Source organism: Pleurodeles waltl, chromosome 1_2, assembly GCF_031143425.1.
Source record: "Pleurodeles waltl isolate 20211129_DDA chromosome 1_2, aPleWal1.hap1.20221129, whole genome shotgun sequence".
Classification (NCBI taxonomy): Eukaryota; Metazoa; Chordata; class Amphibia; order Caudata; family Salamandridae; genus Pleurodeles; species Pleurodeles waltl.
Genome location: NC_090437.1, coordinates 333,125,927 through 333,149,259, shown reverse-complemented (window position 1 = coordinate 333,149,259; position 23,333 = coordinate 333,125,927). Strand labels below are relative to the sequence as shown.

Here is a 23,333-nt window from a genome sequence, read left to right as displayed (position 1 = left end):
CTGGGAGCAGCTTTGGTGGCTGGATACTTCCCCCTCTCCCGCCGGGCACTGGCCAACTTCTGATGCTTCGCAGGTGGGGGACTGTCTGTGCTGTGGCTCCGTGCCACACTGGCTGCCCTGCTGGCCGGTGCACTCCAGATTCCGGTGACTACAGGCACCACTGCTCCCGGAGATGTTGTGGCTGAGGTGCTAGTTCAGGACCTAGGAAACAGACAGCGTGGGGGAGGCGTGGGAAAGAGGTCAAGGTTGGACAGAAAAAAGTTTTTTTAACACACTGGGACAGGTAGCTGGAGGGGGTTTGGGAGTGGAGGAAGAGGTGGTGGTTGTAGGAGGTGTTCGTTTGCTGACTTTGGGTGAAGGTGCATGCGCTGGAGGCTGTCGTGAGGTGGATGGCTGTTGGGTGGGTGTGTGCCTGCGTTTGTGTATCTTGGGAGGGGGCATCACAGACACACTGGGAGAGGACACAGGGGACGTGTGAATGGTAGTGGGGGTGGTGACTGCACGTGAGCGGGGTGTGGTGGTGGGTGTGCTGGAGAGGGACGTAGTGGCTGTAGAGGTAGTGCATGCAGGTGTGAGTGTAGACGAGACAGGGAGGGTGGAGGGAGACGAGGAGGAGGGGGACACAGTGGAGGCAGTGGATGTTGGTATGTATGCATGTGTGTGATGCTTGCGTGAGTGCCTGTGGGATGTGTGTTTGCCTGAGCTTCCCTTGTGTGTTGACGTGTGTGCATGCTGGTCTGTAGGTGTGCTTGGGATAGGCTGAGGTAGAGGGGATTGGGTCTGGGTGAAGGAAGTTGGAGGGAGAGGCTAGACACAGGGACAATGGCTGCCATCAGTGCTGAGGCCAGAGTCTGAAAAGCTTGCTGAAGGGACGCCTGACCACAATGAATGCCCTCCAGGAATGCATTGGTTTGTTGCAACTGCCTTTCTACACCCTGGATGGCATTCAAAATGGTAGACTGCCCAACAGTGAGGGACCTGAGGAGGTCAATGGCCTCCTCACTGAGGGCAGCAGGGGTGACTGGGGCAGGGGCTGAGGTGCCTGGGGTGAAGGTGATTGTAGTGCTTTCCTCTTATTTAGTTTCTAAGCACTAACATAACACAACAGAAATGCACTTCTGAGGTCAAAGAAGACTTTTATTGTTATTTTATTCTTCCCCAACCACAATGTTTATGAATGAATGACGAATTAGTAGCTTTCAAGTCCGCGTTAATCAAACAAAATATATAAGTTTGCAATATACACAGCAGGTTATATTTATAAGATATTGAATGCAAAGCAAAACAAATACTTCACCGTGTAGGAACTATTTACAGCTACATCTTTCTAAGGTCTGCAAGCTGAGACCCCTGTCAGCCGCGAGAAAGAGTGTCATCTACCCACACGGGATGCTGGCAACTGGCGCCAAGCTCCAGCACGAGGTCCGGCAGATTCGAATCTGACTCTCTGCAGCCTGTTACATTCGTTACAAAGGTGTGCCCCCTCCTCTCAGACCTGGGAAACTGAGCAAGCCTTTTGGAGACTGGCCAGGTCTCCAAGACTACTCCTGTTCCCAAGCTCAAGGGAAGAGAAACAACGCCCATGTACTCTCTCTTATCAGGTCTAGTCTACTGTGAGAGCAAAACATCTTGGTTCTCTGGTGCAAAAACACAGCTTGGAAAAATACAGAACTATTCTCAACTGCAATGTCTAACTCCACGTTAAAGGCAATGGGCAGCTAACCTAAATATCAAATGCAATGTCATGTTAAAGGCAATAGGCAGCTAACCTAAATATCAAATGCAATGTCTAGTGCCATGTCAAAGCCAATAGGCATCTAAGCTGAATACAAAATGCAATATATAATATCATGTCAAAGCCCATAGGCAGCTGAGCTGAATACAAAATGCAATGTATAATATCATGTCAAAGCCAATAGGCAGCGGAGCTGAATATCATGTCAAAGCCAATAGGCAGTTAAGCTGAATACAAAATGCAATATATAATAACATGTCAAAGCCCATAGGCAGAATATCTAATAGCATGTCAAAGTCAATAGGAATACATCATGTCAAAGTCAATAGGCATGCAATGTCAAAGCCAATAGGCGGCTAGACTGGATACAGCATGTCAAAGCCAATAGGCAGAATACAGAATGTAATGGCTAATGCAATGTCAAAGCCCATAGGCGGCTAAACTGAATACAGAAAGCAATGGCTAATGCCATGTCAAAGCCAATAGGCACAATACAGAATGTAATGACTAATGCAATGTCAAAGCCCATAGGCGGCTAAACTGAACAAAACATACCATGTGCTACTGGTGAACATTGAGCAACTAATATGCGCAGTGGTGAAACACAAAGTCATTGGTCAAAACAAAACTCCATCAAATAGCAGGACATTCCGCCCTTTGACCAATGAATTTTTGTTTCACATATCTCATATTTCAAACAAACAAAAAAACATCAGCACAAAAAAAAACATTATCAGCCAATCAGATTTGAATGATCAAAACAATCCCTGTAAAGCAATAGAAGTGAATTAACACATTGATCTCATAACCTTTCACATCAGATACATCTACATAGAAAAGACTGGGCAATTTTTTTTTTTTTTTTTTTCTGAATGAGTCTCTAATTCAACAGTGTTAGCAATTTGATGTGGCATGAGTTCTGCTCATGTAAAGGTGCACGGTCCACCTGAAAGGTTTTCTGGAAGATAAGCAAAAGTCAGAGTTCCATACGAGAGGGAAAAAAAAAAAAAACACAGCAAACAAGTTGAACTTGAACTGAAGGCGCAGTTTGCGCAAAATGGATCCATGGTGCTGGCACTTTACTCAGCCAGGTTCAGGTTGGGGATTCAGTCCCTTCCCCGACCCCACACGCACACACCGGAAGGGGGACCACACAGCACACTCAGGGACAGTGGCGAAACGTGGTAGGATCTGCAAAAGAAACAAGTATGACTTTTCTTGCAAATAACATTTTTCATTTAAACTGCACCCTTCCTCTTTCTTTCCCTGTTTTATAATCAGCAGGACGTTTTTGAGGCCCTTTGTTATATTTTCTGCAGGTTCTGCAGGATCACTTGGGGCTTCAGCCCACACATCAGCACTGAGGTTTTTATCTGCTGCGCCACAGCTTCCCTTTTCTTGCACTGTCAGAAGGGCTGGGGCAGACTCATTCTTTACCAAACCTCCATTCACTGCACTTTTGTCAATTTGGGCCATTCTGTCTCCAATTTGTATGAATGAATCAGATTCTTTTCTAGGTATCAGCATAATTTCGATTTTTCCTTGGTAATTTGCAGCAATCACTCTCCCTAAAACCTGATCAATTTGCCATTTCTGTTTTGGTAACTTTCCTCTCCCCAACTGCTCTGTGACTGCTTGCATGACAGATTGCTTTTGTGCGTGCTGCACAGTTTTTATCAAATCTAGGGGAATGTGCATCTCTCTCATCTCTGCCCACCTGTAAGTGGCCTTTTCACATTTCTGGGGCACCCACATAGCCATCCCCACTAAGGCAGAATTCTGGGTGAACACTTCTCTCTCTGCATTTTTCTCATTAACATCTGCAAGGTAATTGAACCAGTTAGGTACAAGCCATGTGGCTAAAACATTATCAAAGAACCAAAAATCAGCGTAAAAATGACACATCTCACGTAGCTCTTGCTTTAAAATCTGACACACATTATACAACGCTGTTCCTTCTACTGTGCCAGAAAATAACATTTCAGTCAATGAATCATTAGTAAAACAAACATGCTTTTTATCTTCAGTAGACACGAATTCAAATGGTGCACACAGTTTCATCGGTAATTCTTTTATCTGTGGTACTCTAGCCCTGTCTTGCAAGTACCAGATCCATTGTATGATTCTAGCTAGGGGCACTATTTTCCTTCCCTGTTCTTGATTTAAATGTACATAAGTATTTCCTTCTTGCACTGCGCAGAAACCTAAAGTCTGCATTATTTCATTTGCCAAATCACAAGCACGCAGCTGCATATTATTTTTCACAGTGACCATGTACAAAAGTGTTAGGATTTCTCTCAAATGAGGGCTATTCTTTTTCCAAAAATCAAACAAGCTAATGAAACTCGGGGTGTCTTGCTCTAAAATCCTTCGTTTTACTTGTGCAACTTTGTGCAACTCGTAAATCACATTCTGGTCTCTTGTCCCTGTTATCAGTTAAGGAATGCACTTTGGCTGCCAAAAACCCTGGCTCACACGGAAACTCAGTGCAGCTCGGAGCTGTCTTAACCCCCTCATTACTGGAATGGGACAAGAAAGATTCTTCAAAAACAGCCCTTTTATAACTTTCAGTCTTATTTTGAATTATTGTATCCTGGCTAATTTGCTCACGTAAATTCCTATTTTCATGTTCCAACTGCCTACATTTCTCCTGCATTTCTCTGTAAGCAGATAAAGGTATCCAGACCTTTCTGTCATCATTACTTCCAAAACACACTTTTTCTACATATATACAATGGGAATTATTTCTCAAAACAACATCAGGCCTTTTAGCTACACATGCATTTTCTTCTGTAATTCCCCAAACAGAAAACAATTCACAGTTTTTCTTAGCACCATCAGGCAGTTCATCAACACATGTATTCTCAGACATGGTCTGCCGTGCTACTGTGATTCTCCAAACAGAAAACAATTTCTGTAATTCTCCAAACAACAAAAAACAATTACACTTTTAAAGTGTGCACTTAGAAATCTACTAACTCGTCAAACCCCTTCTTAATCACCTCTTAATGACCGACCCCACGACCTCTGGTACCAATTGTAGTGCTTTCCTCTTATTTAGTTTCTAAGCACTAACATAACACAACAGAAATGCACTTCTGAGGTCAAAGAAGACTTTTATTGTTATTTTATTCTTCCCCAACCACAATGTTTATGAATGAATGACGAATTAGTAGCTTTCAAGTCCGCGTTAATCAAACAAAATATATCAGTTTGCAATATACACAGCAGGTTATATTTATAAGATATTGAATGCAAAGCAAAACAAATACTTCACCGTGTAGGAACTATTTACAGCTACATCTTTCTAAGGTCTGCAAGCTGAGACCCCTGTCAGCCGCGAGAAAGAGTGTCATCTACCCACACGGGATGCTGGCAACTGGCGCCAAGCTCCAGCACGAGGTCCGGCAGATTCGAATCTGACTCTCTGCAGCCTGTTACATTCGTTACAAAGGTGTGCCCCCTCCTCTCAGACCTGGGAAACTGAGCAAGCCTTTTGGAGACTGGCCAGGTCTCCAAGACTACTCCTGTTCCCAAGCTCAAGGGAAGAGAAACAACGCCCATGTACTCTCTCTTATCAGGTCTAGTCTACTGTGAGAGCAAAACATCTTGGTTCTCTGGTGCAAAAACACAGCTTGGAAAAATACAGAACTATTCTCAACTGCAATGTCTAACTCCACGTTAAAGGCAATGGGCAGCTAACCTAAATATCAAATGCAATGTCATGTTAAAGGCAATAGGCAGCTAACCTAAATATCAAATGCAATGTCTAGTGCCATGTCAAAGCCAATAGGCATCTAAGCTGAATACAAAATGCAATATATAATATCATGTCAAAGCCCATAGGCAGCTGAGCTGAATACAAAATGCAATGTATAATATCATGTCAAAGCCAATAGGCAGCGGAGCTGAATATCATGTCAAAGCCAATAGGCAGTTAAGCTGAATACAAAATGCAATATATAATATCATGTCAAAGCCCATAGGCAGAATATCTAATAGCATGTCAAAGTCAATAGGAATACATCATGTCAAAGTCAATAGGCATGCAATGTCAAAGCCAATAGGCGGCTAGACTGGATACAGCATGTCAAAGCCAATAGGCAGAATACAGAATGTAATGGCTAATGCAATGTCAAAGCCCATAGGCGGCTAAACTGAATACAGAAAGCAATGGCTAATGCCATGTCAAAGCCAATAGGCACAATACAGAATGTAATGACTAATGCAATGTCAAAGCCCATAGGCGGCTAAACTGAACAAAACATACCATGTGCTACTGGTGAACATTGAGCAACTAATATGCGCAGTGGTGAAACACAAAGTCATTGGTCAAAACAAAACTCCATCAAATAGCAGGACAGTGATGCCCACCCTCCTGGGTGAGCGGGCACCTGGCGAAGGCTGAGGGGCTGCTGGGAGGGCGGTGCTGAAAGGGGGGGTGGCGGCTGTACCTGTAGATGGGGGGGGGCACAGATGTTGCCGCCACCACAAGGGAGCTCCCATCAGAGGACGAGTCCGTGTCACTGGTATCAGCTCCTGTCCCCGCAGTGGAGCTCCCCTCATCCTCCGTCTCACTGGTGAAGTCCGTAGTGTGGCCCTCCATGGCCATGTGGGATGCAGCCCCCTGGTGCTCCGGTGCCACTGCTCCTCCGCCTGATGATGCTAATGCACACAAGAACAGGGAGACCACAAAAAGGGGGGGGGATGACAGAAGAAAAACATGTTGAGTGCATGCATTACCGCTACCGTTGGCGGACACGACAGACACAGAAGCCCCCTGCACTACGCCGCGCTCTTGGGCTCCACTGTTCAATTCCTGGGAAATGGCCTACAAGGCTATGGACGACATCTGCACACATAGATGACACAGGGGCATGACTAGGTGTACTTGGCAATCTACAGAGGTGGGGCGGGGTGCCACATGGCCTGCCTTACGGAGGGACCTTGCCTACGGAACTCGCTCTGGCCTAGGGAAACCCACAGCCCACCTCCCCCACCCAGACACCTCCACTGCACGCAAAGTCAGCAGAATGAGAGTGTACTCACCCCCTTGTGTCTGCTGCGATGCCCTCAAGCACCCATCCAACTCCGGGTACGCCACCGCCAGGATCCTGAACATCAGGGAGGTCATGGTGCGACAGGCACCCCTCCCATGTTGGGAGGCCATCTCCAGCTGAGCCTCCGCCGTCTTCTTGCTCCAGAGGCGAATGTCCTCCCATCTTTTCTGGCAGTGGGTGCTCCGTCTGTGGTAGACCCCCAGGGTCCGGACGTCCTTGGCGATGGCACACCAAATATCTTTTTTCTGGTGGGCGCTGACCTACATGAATTGTACAGGGGGAAGAGAAAGTTATTACCAACTGCACCGTCAAAGTGATTGGCCCCCATCCCTACCCTTGCCATGTGGCACATGCATTCACTGTCGTTTCATGCACGCCGCACTCTCCCTCCTTCCTTCTTACATCCAGCCCTCTCCACACAGGCATAGCCCATACATCATGCTCCCAGTGTACTTACCTATTTGTCTGGAGGACCGTAGAGTAGCGTGTATGGGGGAGGACCCCATCCACGAGTTTCTCCAACTCCTCCGATGTGAAGGCAGGGGCCCTTTCCCCAGACACTCGAGCCATTGTCTCTTCCAGACCGAGGTCACAGCAGCACTTGCAGTGTAGGTCCTCTCCTGTCGAAGATCAGGTAACGAGTGATTGAACAGATAGAAAATGGCGGTCACGTCCGCGGCGGTGCTTACCGTCACCGCCGGCGTACATCGTAATTGGCTCCTGGGACCCATAGGGTCCAATGTTAACCAATGCAGCATTGCGCCGCGGTCTTTGACCGCCTACAGCGACGATGTACAACGCCAGCGCAGTTACCTCACATCCCATTGTCCCACTTTAGAGGTCAGGCAGCCGCCATTTCAGGGGCCCACATGGCTTCATTTTCTACTGCGTCACACATACCTAGGCCTAGACTCAACACACATACTTGCCACTTTTTGAGTATGAATGGTGTTCTGTGTAAGCTGTGTGTACGTACCTCTGAGTTGTTTGACTCTGTGCTCGCTGTTGTCCTTCATAGGCACCGTCCGCTGGGACATGTGAGGAGATGGCGGCATCCTCCGGTGTACCGACCGTTGGTGGACCTGTCGACAATGGAGGAAAGACATGTGATTATCACATACAGACTTGACCGCGCCACAATCCAGGAACTGTGTACCCAGTTGGAGCCAGACCTGATGTCAGCTATCCGCCATCCCACAGGAATCCCCCTCAAGGGCAGGTGCTGTCAGTGCTCCATTTCCTTGCAAGTGGGTCATTTCAAACAACAGTGGCCATAGCATCAGGGATGTCCCAGCCTATGTTTTTGAACGTGTTGTCCAGAGTGTTGTCTGCCCTTCTGAAACACATGCGGAGCTACATCGTTTTCCCTCAGGTGGAGGATTTTCCTACAGTGAAAGGTGATTTCTATGCCCTGGGACATATCCCCAACATCATAGGTGCCATTGATGGGACACATGTAGCTTTGCCCCCCCCCCCCACAGGAGTGAACAGGTATACAGAAACCGGAAGAGTTATCATTCGATGAATGTACAGATGGTATGTTTGGCAGACCAGCACATCTCCCATGTGAATGCCATGTTCCCTGGCTCAGTGCATGACGCCTATATCCTGCGGAATAGCAGCATCCCTTATGTGATGGGTCAACTCCAGAGGCACCGAGTGTGGCTATTAGGTGAGCACCTGGAAGCTAGTCAGTGGGAATGGTTGTGTGGGTCTGGGGATATCCCTCCAGGTTAGTGTGTGTCTAACAGTTGTTCCTTGCCATTTTCAGGTGACTCTGGTTACCCCAACCTGTCATCGCTACTGACCCCAGTGAGGAATCCCAGGACAAGGGCAGAGTAACACTACAATGAAGCCCATGGGCGAACTAGTAGGGTGATCGAGCGGACCATCAGCCTCCTGAAGGCCAGGTTCCGGTGCCTCCATATGACAGGTGGATCCCTATTCTACTTACCAAAGAAGGTGTGCCAGATCATCGTGGCCTGCTGTATGCTTCACAACTTGGCTTTGCGACGACAGGTGCCTTTTCTGCAGGAGGATGGTCCAGATGGAGGTGTTGTGGCAGCTGTGGAGCCTGTGGACAGTGAAGACGAGGAAGCAGAGGAAGAAGACATGAACAACAGGGACTCAGTGATCCAGTAATATTTCCAGTGAGACATAGGTAAGAGTACAGACCTGCCTACTACATGTACTTAAACACTACTGCCTCTCCACTGTCTGTCGTTTTCACCCAGTGTATGGTCACTGAGTTGTCACTTTCCCTTACGATTTCACAGATGTGGGTCCCACTGTGTGACATCTGCTTTGATTCCTCATAGACTAGAGCTGTGTGACATAGGTATGTTGACATTACCAATGAAAAAAGCTTTTTGACACAGTTATTGCTAATACAGTATTCCGAAATCACAGACAGACTCCAGATTGTTTTGTGCTATAAGGGTATTTATTTAAGTGCTCTATATTGGAGGGGGTTGTAAAATGGTGAGGGGTGATGGTGGAGGGATGTCCATGGCAGAGTCCAGTCTATTAGTCTCACAGGTGCATAACCCATATGGGCATAGGAAGTGGAGCTGGGGCAGTTTAAGTATGGACAGGGTGACAAAGTGGGACAGTAGGATGACAATCAGGGTGGTCTCATTTCTTGGCGGGGGTCTTGGCATCGTTCTCTGTCTTGTTCCTGGATCTCAGGGACCATTTGCGAGGTGGTTCTCCCTCTGCAGGGGGTGGGTTGCTGGTGTGGTGGTCCTGTGGCGGGCGTCCTGTCCACTAGCGCCGGAGGAGGTAGTGGGCAGTTCATCGTCCAGGCTAGTGTCAGGGGCTCCTTGTAGTGTCACAGTGTCCCTCCTGGTGTTCACGAGTTCCTTCAGCACCCCTACAATGGAGCCCAGGGTGGAGTTGATGGTTCTGAGTTCCTCCCTGAAGCCCATATACTGCTCCTCCTGCAGGCGCTGGGTCTCCTGAAACTTGGCCAGTACCGTTGCCATTGTCTCCTGGGAGTGGTGGTAGGCTCCCATGATGGAGGAGAGGGCACGTGGAGAGTGGGTTCCCTTGGCCTGTCTGCCCCCTGTCACACAGCAGCCCTCACAGTTCCCCTGTGTTCCTGGGCCTCCGTCCCCTGGACCGTGTGCCCACTACCACTGCCCCCAGGTCCCTGTTGATGTTGGGGTGATGGGTTAGCCTGGGTTCCCTGTAGTGGTGGACACACAGCTGATTGACGTGTCCTGGGGACGGAGGTATGGGCCCGCTGGGTGGGTGCTGTGCTGGTGTTTCAAGAGGGGGGAAGCTCTGTAGTGGCCTGTGACTGTGTCAGGGGAACCGACTGTCCAGAGGTCCCCGATAGGCCGGGCTGGTCATCTAGATCCAGTTGGACAGAGCTGCTGTCATCACTGTGGGCCTCTTCTGTTGGTGGTGTGGACATGTGTGGACCCTCCTGTCCGGTGACGTTGTGTAGGGGTCCTGCAGGGGTATAAAAGGATGGTTATTACATCTGTGTGTGTCACGGTGTGCAATGGGTGGGTGACCGTGTACCCCAGTGATTGCATTCCTGTGTGGGACCTCATGTGATGATGGTTTAGGGGGGTGTATGGGTATGTGCAGTGGGCATGCTTTAGTGATGGGTGTCCATGCTTTGTTGTCGCATGCAGGGCTTGGTGTTGGGATGGGTGGTTTGTGATGTTGGGACATTTGTAAAGAGTTGGAGTGCTGGGGGTGAGGGTGAGGGTGGGGGTAAGTGCTAGCATGCAGGTAGGGTGGGGAATTTAATAGTTAAGATTTGTCTTACCAGAGTCCATTCCTCCACCTACTCCCGCGAGGCCCTCAGGATGCAGAATCGCCAAGACCTGCTTCTCCCATGTTGTTAGTTGTGGGGGAGGAGGTGGGTGTCCGCCGCCAGTCCGCTGAACCGCCAGGTGGTGTGTTGAGACCACGGAACGCACCTTCCCCCGTAGGTCGTTCCACCTCTTCCTGATGTCCTCCTGATTTCTTGGGTGCTGTCCCACTGCGTTGACCCTGTCCGCTATTCTTCGCCATAGCTCCATCTTCCTTGCTATTGAGGTGTGCTGCACCTGTGATCCGAATAGCTGTGGCTCTACACGGACGATTTCCTCCACCATGACCCTGAGCTCCTCCTCCGAGAACCTGGGGTGTCTTTGCCATGCCATGGGGTGGTGTAGGTGATGTGTGGGGTGGTGTGTGGGGTGATAAGTGTGCTGATATGTAGTGGGGTGTTGTGTGAGGTGTGTGGAAGTTATGTGGGTGATGGTGTTGTGTGCCTGTGGATGCTAGTGTTCTTGCTGGTGCTGTCTCTCTCTGGCTTTCGTTCGTGAATTGTTGCCGTAAGGGTTTGTGGGTGATGTGGGTGTGTGTTTTATATTGCATTGGGTGTGTGGGAGTGGTGTGTGTATGTGTATCAGGTGTGTGTATTTGGAATTGTCCAATGTGGCTGTGTTTTGTAAATGTGTGTGTATTTTGAGCGCGGCGGTGTGTACTGCCAATGGAATACCGCGGTTGAAAGACCGCCGCGTGGATTCGTGGGTCGTGATAGTGTGTGCATATTTCTGTTGGCGTGACGGTGGAGGTTTTGTTTTCGCCAGTTTATCACTGACCTTTGGTGTGGCAGACTTGTGTGGGTGTCGAGATTTTGGCGGATTCCGATCTGTGGGTCATAATAGCAGTGGCGGAATTCCGCGGCTGCGGCAGTGTGTTGGCGGTCTTCTGCACGGCGGTGAGCGGCTTTTACCGCCAATGTTGTAATAAGGGCCATGGTGTTCGCCTGCTCTCTGTAGCAATGGAATACAATAAGGCTGATTAGCTCTTCACACACTTTTGCACCATGGTGCAAAGGTGTCTGCATCATATCTAGCATAGGTTTCGTACTGGAAGAATACCTGGAAGGGTAGCCTTCCAGTACAAAACCTATGCCTATACAAACTTTAGAACTTTCTCCGCTTTGAATGTGTACTGTCCAGTGCGAAGTCAGGAAAGTTAGGAGAAATAAAAACATTTCTCCATTTACGCCTGCTTCAAAGAGGTGTTGTTTTTTGGTGTGAAACTTGTCTACTATCTATTGTTAGTAGATAGGTTTTGATTAAAAAATCATTGGTGGTTGCATGGGAACGCCCATATAGCACCCATTGAATGCCACCTAATTGCTAAGTGATGTGTTAATTTTAGGCAACCTTCCAATGTAAAACATGTTTTGCGCTGGAATGTAAATGCCAAATAAACATATTGCTGCAGTTTGCATCACTTTTGTGAAAGCAACCCTATGCAAAATGTTACTAAATCTGCCCATGAATTTGTTGAAGGCTCATCTGGTGGGACAATTACCTTTTTAATTGAATTTGAGTGATTAGGGTGACAAAACATCCCACCAGAGTTTCACTGGACGTTACTGGTGCTCACGAAGGCACAAATGTGTGCCTTTTCGAGAGAACAGAATGTTTCTCTCGATGGACCTAAGCAGAGGTACTCAGTCAGGGAAGCAAGTGCTTCAGCAGATAACGAGAGACCTATGGCAGGAATCTACCTCTGACTGCCTCGGATGCTACTTGACCCCACTAAGAACTTCGTAGGTGGGACTGATCCTCTTCTCTTCAGATACATAGACCTCTGGCACCCTCTGCCAGCTCAGGGAGAGTTGTTGATCCAAGTGGCCTATAGTATGGAATGTATTTTGTTGCAGTTTCTCTTGGTCTCTAGTAGCTTCTGATTTTTTACTGGTCGCTACAGATTTCCTAGAAACTGTTAGGAGACGGCATTTTTATAACAGTGTATTGTGGTTTAATAAAAACAATATTTCTGCTTTTCCCCATTTTCCTCTTCCTACCTAGCCTCAGAGTATATAGTATGGTATAGGATTGTATGAATTTGAATTTGTAAGATTAAGCTGTGGTTTTATGTGTAGAATGGCTGTTATAGTCGTACAGCCTTGGGTGGATAATTTAGGTGTTTGTTGAATACAAACGTTATTAGTGAAGAAAAAATATCCTAGCATCGCAAGGGTTGTTAACTAAAAAGCCGTGACTGGTGCAAGTGACGTGTGTCCTCTTGACATCTATGAATATATCATAAAGCAGGAAGGAAGATTTAAGAAGGTTGTAAATCACTCTTCTTGCAGAGATAAATAAAAGATTCATTTAGCAAAAATAGTAAGTGCTCGAATACTGGAAATAATGGGATTTCCTGTTTGTTGGGCCGTCTTGGCAGTATGACAAGTGCTCAAGCTGACTGCAACAAAAGATAATTATTTATTAATTAGGTGCAGAAATAGCTTCAAGTAGAAAGCACTGTCATGGTTGTTTATGGTGAAATTATTTGGCGCCGAGCAATGCGAGAATTTGCTCCCTTTCCAAGGTTCACTGGCAACATATTGATGCCACTGTGTCCACACCAGCCATGCTCAGGAATCCCAGCAGTGACGCAAAAGCCCTGACCAATTCTTCTTTAGAGATATAAACCCTCTGCAGGCGTATGACCGAACTCTCTGAATGTTAGACCAGCGGTGAACCCAATGATGTTTGTATTTAAAAGTGTTGTAATTCTAAAGTTAAGCATAGGACGATTTCAGGAGGTGAAGAGATTAGCTAGGGGTTGATAAGAAAACCTCAAAATATACTGGGGCAACAGAATAAAAATTGGCGAAGAAGAATTAGAGATAATCATTGGAAAAGAAAACAAGCATTTGCAATGTAATAGGTCTTGCGTTGTAAATGCATAACTGGACGTTTCTCGTCACATAAATTGATCAACCCTCCTGCATAATTTGTTCCTCTCTGCCGCATCATTCCAGTGGCCCCGCATATAACTAAAGCACTTCCATTTACCTTCTTTCTGTATCTGCAGCAAAAAATGAAAATATTTCCATTATTTATTATATTTTCATATTATTATTTTGAACCTAATGTGGGGACCCAGAGATGATTTAGACAGAAAGACCACGTTGTGCGGTGAATTATAGGCAAAAATGTTTCCTGAAAGGAATGTCCTGCAAAGCATTATGGGGCAAGTACAGCAAATATTGTAGTAGTTTCACTGTAATGCTCAGAACCCTATATTCAGATCCAAGAAGGCCTAATGACATGAAAACAAAATTGCAGAAAGTAATGGAGTTTAACCCCTATGTAGCACCTAGAGAACATAGTACCTTACACATTTTCAGGCCTAGCAGGCCTACTGCAATACGATGACAAACAAGGCCCTTAAAACACAAATTTCACCCAGCTGTAAAACAAAAGTTTCAGCCATGAGAGAGGTTTAAAAGACATTGAATGGTGGGAGAGCATACTATTTTGCCCCCCCCCAAATCTAGGGTGGGGACCCAGAAATGACCTAGACAGAAAGAGCGAATCGTGCTAAACGTATTGATGGTGGTCCCATTGTACTAGAACCACCACACAGTGAGTTTTGGGTAAAAATGTTTTGTAAAAGGAATGCCCCACAAAGCATTATGGGTCAAGTTTCTGAGTGCAGCGAACATTGTAGTATCTTGACGGTAATGCTCAGATCAGCCCCTAGAACATCCTAATAAAAATAGTATTTGTAAGAAACATGGTTATGTAACCATATAGTCAGCCCCTAGAGAGCATAATAACATGAAAACAGAATAGCAGAAAGTAATGCAGTGTAACCATATATATAACCCCTAGAAATCTTAGTGACTTATACATTTTCAGGCCTAGTAGGCCTACTGCAGTATCATTACAAACATGACCCTTAAAACACTAACTACTCCCAGCTGTAAAACAAAAGTTCCAGCAATGAGAAAACTTCAAACACATTGAGTGGTGGGGGAGGATACTATTTTGGGGTCCCCCAACCTAGTGGGGGGACCCAGAAGATGAGCTGGACAGAAAGAGTGTATCATGCTGAACGGTTTGGTGGTGGTCCCATTGTCGTAGGACCACCACACTGTGATTTATGTGCAAAAATGGTTTGAAAAAGAAATGCCTTACAAAGCATTATGAGGTGAGTTTCCCCAAGGGCAGTGAATATTGTAGTGTCGGCTATATGCTTTGCCGAGTGAGCCACCGTTTGAAATGCTCCAGTTTGTATATTTTTTTCAACTGCTAAACTTGTATGTAAGTGGTACTCATGTAAACTGCTCCTCAGATCAAGTTTGAAACTTCACATACCCATGTAAAGAGCTCCTCCCATCGAATTTGAGCTACATGAACGTTTTAAAACAAATATTTCATAAATAAAAAAGAACATCCCTCCAGCTTGCATCCTTTGTGCGCAGACACCACAAAGAAACAGGGGCATGCCCAAAACATGGAAGAGGAAGAAACAACATACGGCCATGGAGTGTGAAGCGGCGAGGTAAAAGAAAAAAATTGTGTGCCACACTAAGGTATATGGCCGATCATGCAATAATCCATGTAACAGGGTCAGTCTCCAAGGAGGTAACAAAGCAGCTTCATGGCGGGACAAACATAAAGCATTTACCTACGAAATCAAGGGAATTTTGAAAGGCAGGCCAAGGAACGAATGAAAGTGATGGGCGTGAGATGGATGTGGTGCAAGCCCACAGATGTAGATTACAACATGTCGAGAGACATCGCTTACTCGCTGCCTAGGCTTGACCTAAAAAGCATTAGACCTTGCATACTAAAATGCATGATCAGCCAGTGCCCCGTATGTCTGGCCACAAAACAAACTACCCTTGAAATGCAGGAACTTCAGGTCCACAGATTCCCAAAGTCCAAATGGACACCCTACGGCAAACCTTGAGGAACCAGGAGCAAGTCCCAGGAGGGAATTTAAAAATAACCACCTGTGGTAAAAACTTTTCAAGCATCAGAAAGAAAACACCTCAACTGTACTTTGGAACCCCTGAACATGTGAATGGCTACAGATTAACTCCAAAAGATGGAACCATGAGACAAGCTGAAAGCCATTCTGTGAAAAGTTAAAAACATACCAGGTTTGCAAGAAGCAGCTAGAACACTCCTCCGAGTGCACCAGGCCTCAAAGTTCTTCCAAAATTGGGCAGACATAGTAATGGTAGCCGGGTGCTGGGTGAAAGGGACTTGTTACTAAAGCAACAAAGAATCTAAAAACCCTAAACTCTCTGTAGGAAAGTAGCCTCTTTCAATTTTTGGCCTGTTTGTCATTGTGTTTGACTGTGTCTACTAGGATCCTGCTAACCAGGACCCCAGTAGGTATGCTCTCTCCCTTTAAATTTGGTTGTTGGATACTGTTAACACAGTATTCCACTCACAATGGGTATACTGGTGCCCCCTTATAAGCCCCTAGTATATGGTACCTAGGTACCTAGGGCACTGGAGTTCCAGGGGATCCCTATGGGCTGCAGCATTTCTTTTGCCACCCATAGGAAGCCCATGCAAAGGCTTCAACAGGACTACCCATGCAGTCTGTGTGAAATGGTGCATGCACCCTTTCACTGCCATTCACACTGCATCAGGTCACTTATAAGTCACCCATATGTCGGGCCTTCCAACCCTGAGGACTGGGTGCAGAGTACCTGTGTGTGAGGCCACCCCTGCACTAGCAGACGTGCCCCCACGTCGTCCAGGACCATTTTCCCAGACCTTGTGATTGCGGGGATGCCATTTTACGCGTGCACTGGACATAGGTCACTGCCTATATACAGCTTCAGAATGGTAACTCTGAATATGGCCATGTTTGGTATCAAACATGTTAGAATCATGCCCCAAGGCTTTTGCGAGCATTGGTTATATGATTCCATGCACTCTGGAGGCTCCTTAGAGGACCCCCAGTACTGCCATTACAGTCTTCTGAGATTTTACAGGCAGTCCCAGCTGCTGCCACCTCACAGACAGGTTCCTGCCCTCCTGTTGCTTGAGCAGCTCGAGCCCAGGAAGGCAGAACAAAGGATTTCCTTTGGGAGAGGGATGTTACACCCTTGCTCTTTGGAAATAGGTGTTACAGGCATGGAAGGGGTATCCTTCCAGAGCCTCTGGAAATGCTTTGAAGGGCACAGATGGTGTCCTCCTTGCATAATCCAGTCTACACCCATTCAGGGACTAACCAGTCCCTGCTCTAGCATGATACTGGGCAAAGGAAAGGGGAGCGACCACTCCCCTGTCTGTCACCACCCCAGGAGTGGTGCCCAGAGCTTCTCTAGAGTGTCCCTGGGTTTTGCCATCTTGGATTACATGTTGGCAGGGCACTCTGGGGGCATCTAAGTGGTCAGTGCCAGCAGGTGACATCAGAGCCCTCCCCTGATAGGTGCTTACCTGTGTAGCTGGCCAATCCCCCTTTCAGGGCTTATTAAGGTCTCTCTCTTGGGTGGTTCTTCAGATTCGGATGGCATGATTCCAGCAGGAATCCTCTGCATCCTTTACTTAACCTTCTTACCGAAGAAACCGCATCTGGAACCTCCAGGAACTCTACAAACTGCAACAAAGAAGCAAAGAAGACTTCTGCAACATTGTATCTTCAGCTCCTGCAAGCAACTGCAACTGTTTCCAGGTTGTGCATCCTTCGAGGACTGCTTGTCTTCAGCCTGCACCAGAAGAATGAAGGAATCTCCCTTGAAATGAAGGAGTCAGTTCCCTACTTCAGCAAGCACCCATCTGCAGCGACAACCGGTGGCTTGGGTCCCCTCTCCTGGAGAAGTGCGTGGATCCAGCAACATGGGTGGTCCCAATGGTCCTGACATCCAACTGTCCAACTTTGCTGGAGGTAAGAGCTTGCCTCCCCACGCAAGACAGTAACCCCATGCACCGCATGTTTTGCAGTTGCCAAGGCTTGTTGGCATTCTTCCACAAAGTTCTTCATGCAGCTCCCAGCACTCTATCCTGCAAAGCACATCTTCCTGAGTGGTTCTCCGGCAGCGTGGGATCCCTTTCTGTAGTGCTGAATGGGCCTCCTTTTGCACTTTCTTTGTCCCTATGCTGTGGGACTCCTGTGTGTGCTGCCTGGTATTCTGAGGGCTCTCTGAGTTGCTGAGAGACCCCTCTAGCGTGTCCTGCTGGGTAGGACACACCAGGTCCCTCCTGGTCCCGCGCAGCGCCATTATCCGCTAACCGCAAGCTTTGTGTGTGCTAAGGCTTGTTGGCGAATCCAGGGACGCAAGCCACACTGCAATCATCCATCCTGCGTGGGACATCATTGCACCAACCAGGAACCCGCATCTGTCTTCTTGGGTGCAGTACTGACTGTTCTTCTTCATAGGTGGTTCTTCTTTTGCACCTTCATCCGGGTTAGCAGGAGCTCCTGTTCTCCCTGGACTCTTCAGTGTTTCTTGGACTTGGTCAACTTCTTCCACAGGTCTACAGGTCCAGGAATCCATTGTTGGTGTCTTGCAGTCTCTTCTGGTTCTTGCATAATCTTCATTCTCGTGTTCTTGTGTGTTCTAGGAAAGTTACTGTGATTTACTCCTGCTTTCCTGGGCTCTGCAGTGGGTACTATTACTTACCTTTGGTGTTTTCTAATACTCCCAGCTCCCCTCAACATGCTACACTTGCCTAGGTGGGAAAACGACTTTCGCATTCCACTTTCTTAGTATATAGTTTGTGTTCCCCCAGGACCATTTCTAACAATTGTGATTTTCACTAATTGCACAGTTTTCTAAATGGTTTTACAGCTATTTGTGCATATTAGTGTATATAATTTGTGTATTACTTACCTCTTAAGGGAGTATAGCCTCTATGGTATTTTTGTTTTTTTTGTCACCAAAATAAGGTACCTTTATTTTTGTAACACTGAGTATTTTCCTTCATGTGTGTGAGTACTATGTGATTACAGCGGTATTGCATGAGCTTTGCATGTCTCCTAATTAGGCCTTGGCTGCTCATCCACACTACCCCTAGAGAGCCTGGCTTCTAGACACTGGCTACATTTCACTGATAAGGAATAAATGGACCTGGTATAAGGTGTAAGTACCTTTGGTACCCACTACACACCAAGCCAGACTCCTACACTCTCACAAACCAGACCCTATAGTGAAGTGAAAGAAGCTTCCAGAATCTGTGGGGGCATCATAGGTAAAGGACTTGTCGAATTTATCCAGAGTTGCTGCACTGATAGTAGACACAAAAGAGCTAGCGAAAGCCTTTCTGACCAGAAAAGAGCATCAAGAATGGACTCTGCCCAGGAGGCATCAACCATCACCTGAGCAAAGCTGCATTCAACCCTCTACCTCACAGGAAAGTGAGTCATGAATGCTCCCCCAAGCGCCGCTCCTCAGGGAGGAGACCACTACACCACCATGTCCACCTCATGGGCGTCATTTATGAGTTACTCGGGGTTGCAACTGCGACTCCTGAATTCTCAGGCATTGAGACCCCTGATACAAGAGGTCAATAAAGCAGAGCCGGGAACAAAACCTTTTTAAAAGTGTATATTTTGCAGAAGAAGGGGATGTGTGATTGCCAGGAATAAACTCAGCAGCGGTGAAACTGACACTGTAATTAAACAAAACGTTATGAGCTCCCTTTGCAGCTGTTGTGATTGAGCGAAATCGAAAATAACCTTAGCAACGTGATTTATTTATGGCTGAGAGAGCCAGCAAGAAAGGAATCTAGATATCTCTCTCACAATCTCTCATGCCTTGTCAGGTGAGGGCCAGGGAAAAGGAAGAGTTAGTAGATGATCATGGGCAGTAGAGAGACTAGAAGAGAGGAAGAGGAAACACCTCGCAGACAGGCGAGAAATTCCAACAAAGGCAAAAAAAGAGACTACAGAGGCAGAGAGGAAAACACTTATGAGAGATGTGACGGGGGGGGAAATGAGAACGATGCAGCTCAGGAAGAGATAATTAGAGGAAAAGACAGGTGTAAAAAAGAGAAAGTCTAGAATGAGACCAGAGAGGACGGACACTTGAAAAAAGAGACAACTGCAAAAAGGGATGATAGTTGAGAGAGAGATGAGACAGAACGTTTAAAGAACGAGTCGTAAGAAGACAGCGGTAAGAGTAGTAACAAAGAGAGGCTGGTGTGAGAGAACTTAGAGAGATAGAGGGTGTAAGAGGGCAACATAGGAGAAAGTGTAATGAGGCAAGGAACTAGAACGAAGAGATGAGATTGGGGAAATGGGGAAAAAGTCACAGAGAGGTTTTCTGGCGTTACAGTTGTAACCCTGGCTTGCTCTTTGCAACCCTTGGCACTCTTTTTGCGACCTCTCTGGCCTCGGAAGTAGCAAGATCAGTGCCAAGAGAAGAGAGTTAATCAGTAATCAACCTCATGGGTATTGGGGTTCCACCTAGTGAGTCGAAAATGACAGTAGGCTGAATAGCAGTAAAAAATATGCTGCTTGTCAGCCTAGCGTAATTTTTGGATGCACAAGCAGCCAAAAAATGACTCCTGTCTAGCTATAGACAGGAGTCATTACCACAACCCCAATGCCCACCACAGGGGACCAGTGTCCCTTGGCAAGCCCAATATACCTAGTGCCAGGCAGGGGGCCCCATGTAAGGGGCTCCCAGGGGCACACCACTCACATACACATACACTTACCTGCAACTTACCTGGGATGGGCTCCCATCTCCTGTAGTGTTCCTGTGGTGTGGGTGGTGGTGGTGATGCTGGGGGTTGGGCATCTTTGTGCCCATTCCATGGTGTTTCCCCATGGTAATGGCCTAGCTGCACATTAACGCCTGGTCTGACCAGGCGTTAAATAATGGCGCTAAGCGGGCTTATCGCCATTATTTAGGTCTGCCCTCCCACTTGCGCATTGTTTCAGCGTCAAGTGTTGAATATGGCACTGGGGGGCTAGCGTAATTTTTACGAAGGGAGCGGCTACCTTGCATCTCATTAACGCAAGGTGGGTTGGTGCTTCCTGAAAATGATGCCAACTCCAAAATGTTGATGCCAAACAGGTCTAGTGTCAAAATATAAATATGGAGTTGTTAGCACTGCTTTAGCGTAAAAATAAATGGTGCTAAGGCAATGGTATAAATAGGTCTAAGTGAGTTAGAGTGATTGAGCATTATTGACGGTGAGGAAAAAGTGAAAGTGAGCAAGTGAGAATGAATAAGAATGAGAGTGTGAGGCAGTGTTAATGGAAATTAATAAAAGTGAGTGAGTGACAGTGAGTGAACATAACTGTGAGAATGAATGCTTCATAGTGAGTGGGAATAAATGTGAATACATGAATGAGAGCAAGACTGCTTACAAGTGAGTTTGTGGGAGTAGAACATATGAGTAAGACTGCATGTGAGTGAAACTGAGTGCAAAAGAATGATAATGAGTCAATTAGTTTGAGAATATGCGAAATTGAGTGACAAAGAATGAGTGAGCCCAAATGAGTTTGTAATAATTTATGAGTATATCTGAGTGAGAGTGAGAATGAATGTGTGAGTGAATGTATGAAAGAGAATGTGCATTCCTAAGGTAATTCTTGGTTTATAGAGGCCCCCGGCAAAATGCTTGTGCTAGTATACTAGAGGCAATTCTTAGCATGATGCTGGGGCTAATATGCTAGAGTTAAACTTGGCATGGAAAAATGCTGTTGCTGTTGCAGGAGTACTGTAGGAACTTCTTGGCACGTGGGTACACGTAAAATGATAGCACTGATTAATGGTAATTCCGGGCCTATTAGAGGACAACCATGGCATTCTATGTGAAGGGCAACCATAACCAAATTCTGGTCCTAACATATAAGAGGTAATATTTGACGTTAAAGTCACCTATGGTATATGGACAGCACTAATGGAAAAGTTGTGGCATTAGCGTATTGTATGGTGTTTCTGGCCTAGGACTGACCCCATGGTATGTGATGGGAGGGGCATCTTAGTGAGCTCGCTTTACTTTCTGCGGCTCTCCCTGGGACCAGGGCATTACGTTTAGGTTTTTAAAATAAATAATTTCAGAAGTGCAGTGCATATTCTTCTAATTAAATCAAAATTAACTAGAAAGCAAACACATTTTTGTTTATTGTTAATACATGAAAAATTATGTGTGTGAAAAAACCTTAACCTCTGTGAGTTGCAAAAGAAAAGGAATCAAAAAGCATTAGCAATGAGAAATAGTATAGTTCATGTTCAATATAAGGTGTATATCAATTTATACATGTGAACTTAAATACTTCCTATGATCTACTCCCCAGCATACGGCTCTTATCTGGCGAGACATTGAGAGGAATAACTGGCATCTCTGCATGCCCGCACCCAGCGCTGATAAGGGGGCCCAAACAGAGGAGGGGTCCGCGCTGTGGAGATCCTCATTGGATGCCACTCATCTCTCCAGTCTACCCCGGTACACAGTGTAGCAGTATTTGCTCCAACTCCTGCCAGACGGGAGGAGCCACCCAGGGAACTGCAATTAAATTGGCCTGAACTATGGTCCCTGGAGGTTGAAGCGAAGACCATTGCCTGGGAGCGACGCACTGCAGATTTCCTCCCTCACCCTGGGGCTGCTTGCTTTCCCTGATGACCATCCCCTAGTCTTGTTACCTACGGACTATCCGGCTGCACCTACACTGATGAACCCTCTGAGTTAACAAAGGGAGTGCCACAAGGGGCAAGAGATTGTCTGCATTTACTTCACAAAGCTGTAGGATATCAGAGGGGTCTCAGTGGGACCGCCGGCTCTGGATCCTCTCTGACACTAGTCTGAATTGCACCATTGCACTATAAAAGATTGCACCCTGATGGAGATGTTATCTAAAACTACTATGGGCAAGGCAGGGGATGGACCTACTCTCCTGGGCCAGGTACAGCTAGCCGACAAGGATGGTAATGAGAGCCCGGTGACCAGCACAATTCTGGATGCCCTATTTGCCTCCCTCAGGGGAGACAGTTAAGAAGGACCTCTCAATGGACCTGAAAGAAGTCTGTTGCAAGGTAGCAGGGATTGGCGGCAGAGTCTCCACCTTGGAAGAACATCAGAGTATGCGGGATGAGGAAATTGAACAGCTCCCACAAAAAGTCATACAGCTCCGCAAACAGCAGATTTACTTACAAGACCACATAGAAGATCTAGAGAATTGGTCACCCTGGAACATCATATGCATACAGGGGGGCCAAATAACACAGAAGGGACAGACATCCCAGCTTATGTCAGGGGCCTGTTTTTCCAAATCTTAGAGACAGAGCCTGCAAAAGAGATCCAGCTGGATAGGGTGCATAGAGTTGGCCTGCTGTGGGCTGAAAACTCCCACCCAGCTGACATTCTAGTTTGCGTAGATGATTTTCAACTTAAATAACTGATTCTCTGCATAGCTAGGGATCTGCATCTCCTGAGATTCAGAGGACACACTCTGGTACTATATTAAGACCTGTCAGCTATAACTCTGCAAAAAAGGAAGGAGGTCCGCCCAGTAACAACACTTCCCTGCGAAAAAGGGAATAACATACTCATGGGGACACCCTTTCTGCCTTATCTTCCGCTGGGAAGGAAAAATACACCAACATTGATCCCTGAATGAGACCTGCAAGCTTCTACAAATAGAGAGTCCCTCAGTGAATGCACCGGACAGTGCCCCCCGGGAGCGAAAAGTTTGGAAACACTCTTGATGGAGAGGTGGTAGGGACTCCTCGAGTGATCACCATCTGGACCCTGAGACAATGGTGAACAAGCGCCTGGTGATGCTGGGGTTGCTGTCCAAGGAGG

At 46.7% G+C, this 23,333-nt stretch overlaps 1 long non-coding RNA gene across 1 annotated transcript; it reads right to left on the bottom strand.

Moving 5' to 3' along the window:
• Positions 1-1,116: 1,116 nt before the first annotated feature.
• LOC138300174 (uncharacterized) lies at positions 1,117-6,092 on the bottom strand. The gene is made up of 2 exons (XR_011204885.1): positions 5,013-6,092; positions 1,117-3,555 (listed from the first exon to the last, which is right to left on the bottom strand). It is a non-coding gene; the product is annotated as an uncharacterized lncRNA (long non-coding RNA).
• Positions 6,093-23,333: the final 17,241 nt, after the last annotated feature.